Below are 10,126 nucleotides of genomic sequence, written 5' to 3' on the forward strand. Positions count from 1 at the left end.
TTCCTTCCTTCCGCAGCTGTGGTGACAATCGGTGGTTGGATTATCGGTTGTTTATTTATTTTAGTTTTCTCGTTTAGCTAGTTTTCTGTATTCTTGCCCAAGAAAGGTGATCTAGGACATTTTTTTTCTTGTGGGACTGGCCATAGGTATGTGCATACATGGTTGCAGCTCCACATTTACAAGTCGTACGACTCGGCCTGCCCTGCCAACGGCCCCCAATCTCTTTCTGTTCTGGCAGCCATGGCCGTCACGTTCTTCCAAACCTTCTCCTCCTTCCTACTTCTAAACTCTTTTCTCCACTCCCCCCCCCCCCCCCCGCCTCCCTTCAAGCCACTGAGCCCTGCTCTCGCAAGGAAAGATGGTGTCTTTTTCCTTTTCTTCAACCACAGATTCATCCATTCAGGGGAAGCTGGCATGCAGTAACTGGTTTGGAAGGCAGGTAAGGTTCGCGGAAACTCACCTCACCCTGAGCTACTGAGCACAAAACAAAGCTTAGCCGAGAGTCATGAGAAGGCTATAGGAGATTACACAGCATGATGAAAAGAGAAGATATTTTGCCCAATGAAGTATTGCGAAAGCTACTGGGCAATCCTTTCCTTTACCACCATCCCCACTTCTATTCGTACATTGAAGTAATGAGAAAAGTCCAACCAAAACATATTAAAAAAAACGACGTTTTGAAGCCGATCTCTCACCCCTAAGGAAGAAGCCGGACCAGCTTCGAAACATCTGTTTTTTTTTCCTTAAATATATTTTGGTTGCAGTTAATTCTCATTCCATGAGTTGCTATCCAAAACAAACAGGCTTATGTCGAATGTTCACCTTTGATTCCTGTCGTACATTATATCCTCGCTGCTCCGATAAACCCCCTCACACCGAAACATTTAAGGAAGCGATGACAAATGCACAACCGTAAACAGCCCCTCTTCCTTCTTGGGCGCATAGATCTCTGGTGTGCGTGTGTGTGCGGGGGGTGGGGGGCAGAAAGAGGAGTATTGAAAGAAAAAAATGTTGCATCTTGTTTTTTTATTTGTTGCAGCAGGTAGCTAACGACCTAGTCATTATTTTCCTTTTGAGGAATCAGCATACAATACAACACAATCATGCCCACCTAAAAAGACGCAAACACAGGCGCTGTATTGCAACTAATGAGTTAATGTCGAAAGACTCAGCTTATGTAGGATAACACGTACATGTGCACTAACCACAGGTCCTTCCAATGAAGACAAGTTTTTCTTGCAGTGTTTTGCAGGAAGACTTGATGAATAATGAACCATGAATGCACCTTACCTGATACGAAACTCGGGACAGGTAACAGACTTTTTAAAGAACGCGACTCTGTCAAGTCATGGTTCTCAGACTTTCTGCTGACAAAAATTTTATATTACAGCATTCCGCACAATGACCAAATTACAAGCGTGGGCGAATGTATATACCAGCATAGTATCACCAAATTTCAAAATAGCACAGGTATTTACAGCAGCCAATTCATATGGTACTTATTGTATTTAGTGCTATCAGCGCGCATGTAATGTTAAGCTTCTCTTTAATATTAATAATTAGAGGCAGTAGAAATAACTTGTTTTTGTATGTTGAAAGCTTTTATTTTAATATATATATATATATATATATATATATATATATATATATATATATATATATATATATATATATATATATATATATATATATATATATATATATATTGTCGCTAGGTGAAAATAACAGAGCACAGGATGACGGTGCGACCAGAAGAACGAGGTCTGTATTAACAGAACAAAAGAGCAGCCACTTCGACTTCTTCTTTTCTCAGAGGCATCGTGGGTGCTGTCCACGCTCATCACTTCGTCGTCCTTTGTCTTCTTGCCCGGCCTTTAGCCGTGACATTAGCCTCCCATTCAAGAAAGCATCGTCCCGATGCTTTATAATCAAAGCGGTTTGTACTAGTTGGAAACGCATGAGTTCATTCGGCGAAATAAGGCTTCATGCGTACCACGTGCACAACTTCTGGAGCATACCTTCGACGCCTTGAAGAGTGCGCAGTATCAGGAACAACCTCATAATTAATGTCACTGAGACGTCGCAGAACTTTATAGGGACCGAAGTACCGTCTTAACAGTTTTTCTGAGAGGCCACGGCGCCGAATAGGTGTCCATATCCAAACTTTCTCTCCTGGCTCGTAGGAGACTGGTCGGTGACGAAGGTTGTACCGTCTTGAATCGTAGTCCTGCTGGCGACTAATACGTAGGCGTGCAAGTTGTCGGGCTTCTTCGGCCAGCTGAGTGATATAATCAGCATCCGTTTCAGCGTCTTCGCACTCGTGCGGCAGCATAGCATCCAGCATAGTGGTGACTTCACGACCATGAAGAAGGCGGAATGGCGTTGTTCTTGTTGTTTCTTGATAAGCCGTGTTATAGGCGAACGTGACATACGGCAAGATCTCATCCCAGTTTTTATGCTCCACATCGACGTACATGCAGAGCATATCCGCTAGTGTCTTGTTGAGACGTTCCGTAAGACCATTCGCTTGCGGATGATACGCCGTTGTTCGCCGGTGGAATGTGCCGCTAAGTCTTAAAACTGTCTGTAATAGTTCGGCTGCGAATGCAGTTCCCCTGTCAGTTATTACCACTGATGGAGCACCATGCCTCAGCACCACATTCTCTACGAAAAATCGGGCTGCTTCACTTGCCGTGCCTCTCTCCAAAGCCTTGGTTTCGGCGTAACGAGTGAGGTAGTCGGTGGCTACTATAATCCATCTGCGACCTGCTGATGAGGTTGGAAATGGGCCCAAAAGATCCATTCCGACTTGAGCGAATGGAGTAACAGGCACGTCAATAGGATGGAGGAGGCCTGCTGGTTTGATGGGTGGAACTTTTCTGCGCTGGCAATCAAGGCACGTCCGAACATAGTGTTGAACGGTTGCCGTCAGTCGTGGCCAGTAGTATTTCTGCCTCACTCTGCACAACGTACGCGTGTAACCCAGGTGGCCGGATGTTGGTTCATCGTGGCATGCCTGTAATACTTCGCTCCTTAGAGATGTTGGGACGACGAGTAAGTAGTCGTTTCCGTGCGGCGTGAAGTTCATCTTATAAAGGACGTCGTTGCGCAAGCAAAATGACGAAAGCCCTCTCGCAAACCGTCTAGGTACAGCTGAAGTGCGACCCTCTAAAAAACGTATTATGGGTTCTAGTTCGGGGTCGTCTCGTTGCAGATGTGCGACAGTTGCCGTGTTTACAACTCCGACAAAGGCTGTATCGTCATCTTCTGCCGTCGCAGGTTCGTATGGCGCACGAGAAAGGCAATCAGCGTCTGAATGTCGCTTCCCCGATCTGTAGACCACCGTCATGTCAAATTCTTGAAGCTTCAGGCTCCAGCGCGCCAACCGTCCTAAAGGGTCTCTTAAATTCGTCAGCCAGCAGAGGGAGTGATGGTCGCTGACAACATTAAAAGGACGACCATACAGGTATGGGCGGAATTTGATAACCGCCCACTCCACCGCAAGGCACTCTTTTTCCGTAGTGGAATAATTTTCTTCCGCACGTGAAAGAGTTCTGCTCGCGTAAGCAATTACTCGTTCGGCGCCATCCTGCCACTGCACGAGTACAGCTCCTAAGCCGACATTGCTAGCGTCGGTGTGCACTGTTGTCGGTGCGTCATCATCAAAGTGTGCGAGGACTGGTGGCTTCTGAAGGCGTTGCCGCAGCTCGTCGAATGATTTTTGCTGCTCTTCATTCCATACGAATGCGACGCCTTCTCTGGTAAGGCGAGTCAACGGCGAGGCAATGCGCGAGAAGTTCTAAATGAAGCGTCGGTAGTAAGCACACAGTCCTAAAAACCGTCTGACGGCCTTTTTGTCAGTTGGCGCTGGAAAATTCGTAACGGCAGCTATTTTTTCAGGGTCAGGCCGCACATCTTCACTGCTGACAAGATGCTGCAGGAACAGAAGCTCTTCGAAGCCGAAATGGCATTTTTCCGGCTTAAGTGTTAGTCCGGCGGAACGGATAGCTTGAAATACTGAGTGCAGTCGCCTGACGTGTTCGTCGAATGTGGCAGAAAATACGATGACGTCATCTAAATACACTAAGCACGTCTGCCACTTGAGGCCTGATAGTACGGTGTCCATTAGCCGCTGAAACGTTGCCGGTGCTGAGCACAAGCCAAATGGTAGTACCTTAAATTCAAAAAGGCCATCAGGTGTCACGAAAGCTGTTTTCTCCCGGTCTCTTTCATCGACTTCTATCTGCCAATACCCACTCCTTAGATCCATCGATGAGAAATAACGCGCGTGCCGTAGTCGATCGAGTGAATTGTCGATACGTGGAAGTGGGTAGACGTCTTTTTTTGTCACCTGATTCAGCTTGCGGTAATCCACGCAGAAACGTAAGGTGCCGTCTTTTTTCACTAATACAACCGGCGAAGCCCAAGGGCTTTTCGACGGCTGAATAACGTCGTCTTCAAGCATCTGTCGCACCTGCTTTTCGATGGCTTCACGTTCTCGCGGAGCTACCCGGTACGGGTTTTGCCTGATGGGTCTGGTCATGTCGTCCGTTATAATTCGATGTTTCGTCAGTGGCGTTTGACGGACCCTGGAAATCGAAGAGAAACAATCTTCAAACTTGTTAATAAGCTGCATGATACTTTGCTTCTGCGCCGGCAGCAAACTTGGGCCAATATCAACAGATAGAGGTGCAGGGGTGAGATCAGTTGAATTATCTTTTTCAAGAGTTAGGCAGTCTGTCATCTCGGCGAGCTCTTCCACGTACGCGACTGACATGCCCCTCGTTAGATGTCGGCGTTCAGAGCTGAAGTTCGTAATAAGGACGTGCGTGTGTCCGCATTTTATGCTTACGACGCCTCTTGCGATAGATAAACCATGGCTGAATAGCAGTGTTGGAATTTGCTCGGCGATGTTTTCAGAATCGCTCGACGTGTCACATGTCACAGCCACGAGTGCACTCGACCGCGGTGGGATGGTCACGTCGTCTTCGAAGACACGCAAAGGCTGACGTCGCTGGTCTGTACAGGGCACATCCTAAACTTGATCTGGGGCCGTCCAAAACGTAACCGATCTCTCAGGAATGTTGATAATGGCACCGTATTCACGCAAGAAGTCCATGCCCAAGATCAGGTCTTTGCAGCACTCCGGTAAAATTACGAAAGTAGCGACGAAATCTGAACTGCCGATATTAATTCGAGCTGTACATTTGCCTGTCGGCGTCACCAATTGACCCCCTGCGGTTCTAATGTTTGGTCCCGTCCATATTGTTCTTACTTTCTTTAGGCAGTCGGCGAGTTTACGGCTGATAATAGAGAAGTCCGCACCAGTATCTACCAGTGCTGTTATTGGGCGTCCGTCTATACAAATGTCTAGATTGGCGCTTACGATTTCCGTTGATGTCGGTGACGTCGTATCGTCCTTGGTATCGTGCGTCGTACGATCCGTGGTATCATTCGTCATATCACGTCGTAGAGAAGATGTTGGGGGTGTGATAGCATCTCGACGGGCGGCAACCTTCCCCCCAAAGGTCGCAGTTGTTAGTTTCCCCGACGAGGGCTAGGAGATCTGCCCCGGACCACCTCGGAGTACCTGCGCTGCGGCGGCGAGTTCGGTGCAGGTGAAGGAGAGCGGGGTCGACGATACGGCACTTCGGGTTGCTGTGCTTGCGGGCCTGCACTGCTGTCACGGCGGTTATCGAAATAGGCACGAGGGGAGGTTTGTAGAAAGTTATGATGTCTACGGTCACGGTACGGGCAATGGCGGAAAATATGGCCGGCTTCTCCGCAATGAAAGCAAAGTGGTCGACGGTCGACGGTGCGCCACAAGTCCGTCTTACGAATGAATGGTCGACTGGTGGGCATACCTTGCGACCAAGATGCAGATGTCGGCGGAGTGTACATTGGCGCCGTTTGTATAGGCACGTTGGACTGTGGATACGGCTGCGGCGGATTGGGAGCTGGGGCCCACGGCTCGTTGTAAGGCCCTTGGCTCACGTCACGATAAGCCAGTGGTGACGAGTTGTAGGACACTGGAGTGTGTCGACGGACAGCTGATGCGTAGCTCACAGACCGCTGGTCTGAGGGCGATTCGGGCAACGAAAATGCCTGGCGGAGTTCTTGCCGCACAACTTCTGCAACGCAAGCCATGGTATTTTCTTGCGGAGTCACAAGGAGGTTTCGGATCTCCTCCCGAACGACCTCACGAATGAGTTCGCGCAGAGAACACTCACTACCGGCACTCAAAGCAGAGAGACTGGGAGATGTTTTGATTGGTTGGTCATGGTATCGGCGCCGTTGCTGCAGTGCTCGCTCGATTGTTGTAGCCTCTTTGACAAATTCGGCTACGCTTGTTGGTGGGTTGCGTAGGAGACCGGCAAACAGCTCTTCCTTGACGCCTCTCATCAAATGTCGTAGTTTTTTACCTTCAAGCATCTCGGGGTCGGCCCGCTGAAATAGGCGGGTCATGTCTTCCGCAAACATGGCGACGCTCTCGTTTGGTTTCTGTATGCGTGCCTCGATGAGCTGCAAAGCAGAATCACAGCGGTCGGTGTTTGCGAATGTCCCGAGAATTTGCTGCCGAAATTCTTCCCACGAAGACAGCGTTGACTCGCGGTTCTCGTACCACGTACGAGCGCTGTCTGCCAAAGCAAAGTAGACGCGCGATAGCTTTTGTTCAGTTGGCCAGCGGTTGGCTTTGGCGACTCGCTCATACTGGGCTAACCAGTCCTCGACGTCTTCATAAACCTCACCGTGGAAGGTCTCAGGAATTAGAGGCTGATCAACAGTAAGCTGTGAAGGCCCTCCGGTAGCCATTTCTCCCGGTACGGTGTGTTGCTGGAGAAGTTCGAGCGGGATCACCTCGGGACTAAGGCCTCGCTGTCGGCGACTGTAGCGGTGGACAGGAGTATCCACTGCAGGAACGGATTGCGGTGGTGGACTCGATGTGCTAGGACGCGGAGGTGTCCCAAGCATCAGTTGGAGAAGTCCAGCCTCTCCACCAATGTCGCTAGGTGAAAATAACAGAGCACAGGATGACGGTGCGACCAGAAAAACGAGGTCTGTATTAACAGAACAAAAGAGCAGCCACTTCGACTTCTTCTTTTCTCAGAGGCATCGTGGGTGCTGTCCACGCTCATCACTTCGTCGTCCTTTGTCTTCTTGCCCGGCCTTTAGCCGTGACAATATATATATATATATATATATATATATATATATATATATATATATATATATATATATATATATATATATATATATATATATATATAGGTTGCTTGGCAATTGCAATTCTTTCACATGTGTTTTTCAATGGTGCTCCTTCGACGTTTATTGTATGAGCCGGACCAAGTCGAATATCGCTCATTTCCAGTCCAAGTGCGTCTGTTTTAGAAACATTTGGCGAGTCTATTAGTCCGAGTGAGTCCGCTGGAGGAACGTTTTGATCAGTGGGTATATTTGAAGAAAGTATTAGTGGATCCGGCAGACAAAAACATCGGTGAGTCTGAGTCTTAGTGAGTTTAAATAGAGAGAAATCCAGTTAGTCTCAGTCCTAGTGAGTCCAAAGCAAAATATTTTTATATATGGTTATTGAGTTAGTCAGACTGAATTAAATTTATTTTGCCAACCTATGCCGTACGTGGGATATTTCCGTATTTCGCAGAGTGTAGTCTGAGTGTTGTTTGCGAAATTTACTGTAACCTTGCTCGTTTGAATGGCGATTTTGGTTTTCATGTTAAGCAAAATCGTTTGTGCCAGGTGTTAAAAGCTGAACAATATGGCTGCTATTTTTCTGTCATACAAGCATCCAGAAATATTGCCGAAATGTTCTGTTTGCATTTTTTCCAAGTAGCGGCGCAAGTTGTGGGCATGGGTGAGCTGGAGCTCTCTCCCCCCCCTCAATTTTCACTCGCCCTCCACTGCCCCCCCCCCCCCCAAGAGAGAACATAGTCACACAACACTCCTGCCCACCCTTAAGGAACTCACTTATCATGAGTGCCCCACCAGTAAAATAATCCTGACGCTGCCCCTGATTTATTTCTTTGTGTTGTTGCGCTATGCATAAATACCTGAGTAAGAAAATGCTTGCCCTGGGGAGAGTATATTATGCCTATATTTTTAGTAGACTAAAGTTTTTTTTTTTAATTTTGTGAGAAAAAAATACGGGCTTAAGAAAATAGTAATTTGGGTCCACATTGAAACGAAATTTACACCACATGGGGCTCCAAGTGAAAAATTAACTTTATACCTCAATCTAGAGCAAACAAACAGCTTTATGTGGCAAGTGTTATCACTGGGCTATTCCACGCCATCTCTCCAAACCTTGGCGCTTGACCATTAGAGATTAGCTTTAAACAATTGAGGATCATCTATTTATAGAGCAAGAGATTTTCACCCGAAATGTTTCTTGACATACATTTTTCAGTACCGTAAGACGCATGCGAATTGTTTTCGCTAAGCTTGAAGCTTGACTCGTAAAATGTATTGCCGAAAAATCCGTTCTACATTCTCAATAAGATTTTTACTAACTCACTTCTATATTAAAATAGAGAAAAGCTTGTCCAATTGAACAGGGGTGTCCTTTTAACTTGAAATAATTTTTACAAACCCTTTCATGGGTGTTTATTGCTGCCTTAAGGAAGAGAAATATGGCCCATATTGGAAATTTTCCCATAGACGGATAATAGTGAAATTAAATAGATTGTATTATCGAATTGTCAAGTAATTCTCCTGTAGGCGAAAAATAATTTTAAACGTACGTAATGCAAAATAGTGTAGACAACTGTCATCAAATTTTGCTAAAAAAGCTTTTCTTTTTGCTCATAAGTGGTCGTAAGTTTAACATTGACGTGTTCCAGGTAAAATATACTGAACAGTCGATTTAGTAGGGATTTTCAGTGCGTACTGACTGAAAGGTATTGTTTACTTTTTGTTTTATAGGTGAGAAAATCATTCACTAGTTATCTTTGGCTTATCTAAGTTATCTGTGTGCTTGCACGTGTTCATACCTTGTAACGATGGATTCTAGCATATTAAGCTTTGTTCAGGCTAATGGAAGTGATTTATTAGGGAGTATTAGCTTGGATCCCTATCAAAATGTCGAAAATCAAGACGCCGATTTATTAAAAGGTCGAATGCCAAAAAGCTGAAAATTTTAAATGCCATAGAATCAAAACACCTAAAACAACGAATGCTGGAAAATCAAAATGCTGAAAAGACGTATCGTCGAAAATTCCTTGAACCATGCACGCGAATACCCCCGATTCGGAGAGAAATTGACGAAGATGTGGTGGGGTGTGTTACCAAAGAGGAAAACCGATACTTTGTTGCAGTTGTGGTTATGTTTAAGTTGTTGACAAGAATGTGTATCCTAGGCACTATTGGAGGTGCGAGTAGTGAAGAGACTGCAACGCCGAAGTGACCACCGACCTTCCTGTGGAAGGTACTCGCATGACAATCTCGAAGAAAGTGATCTACGACAGCCATGCACTTTCGGCTTACTGCCACCATGAAGAGGAAGCAAGCCAGACTTGAAGACATTGTCAAGGGAGCGACAACCCCACTGCTTACAGAACAAACTGTTTGCGATAAGCAAGAAATCACTCTGATGTGCGACTGGAGGTGTAAAAATTTATAGTTTGCTATTTTTATGAAGGCTTGAGATAAATGTAAAGGGACAACTGGAAATGAGGGTGAATGAGTGTGCTGGCGCAACCTCTAATTTAGCTAGATACTTCATCTTCCAGTATAGCTATGTGACGCAGACATTTTGATATTTCGGCGTTTGGATAGTTAGGTGTTTTGATTTTTTGACATTTTACACTTTCGTATCCTGTATAATCGGCTTTTTGATTTTTCGGTGTTCTAAATTTTGGCATTCCAAAAGTTCGTCATTTTGATTTTTGGCATTTTGAGTGTCACATTATTATAGCTTTAGTATGTGAACCCTACCCAGGTGCATTTAAACCACGTGCAGCTCTTCGCTTACCGGGAAGTGATACCAACCTGTGCGACAAAAGCAAAGAATCCATAAAAATAAAAAAAAAGTGTTGCATGGCAGAGAAGTCACAGATATGAACTAACTGAATAGTATTTGAGGGACCATGTACAATTAACAAGTAATCATGTG

Source organism: Rhipicephalus microplus, chromosome X (assembly GCF_043290135.1).
Source record: "Rhipicephalus microplus isolate Deutch F79 chromosome X, USDA_Rmic, whole genome shotgun sequence".
Taxonomy (NCBI): Eukaryota; Metazoa; Arthropoda; class Arachnida; order Ixodida; family Ixodidae; genus Rhipicephalus; species Rhipicephalus microplus.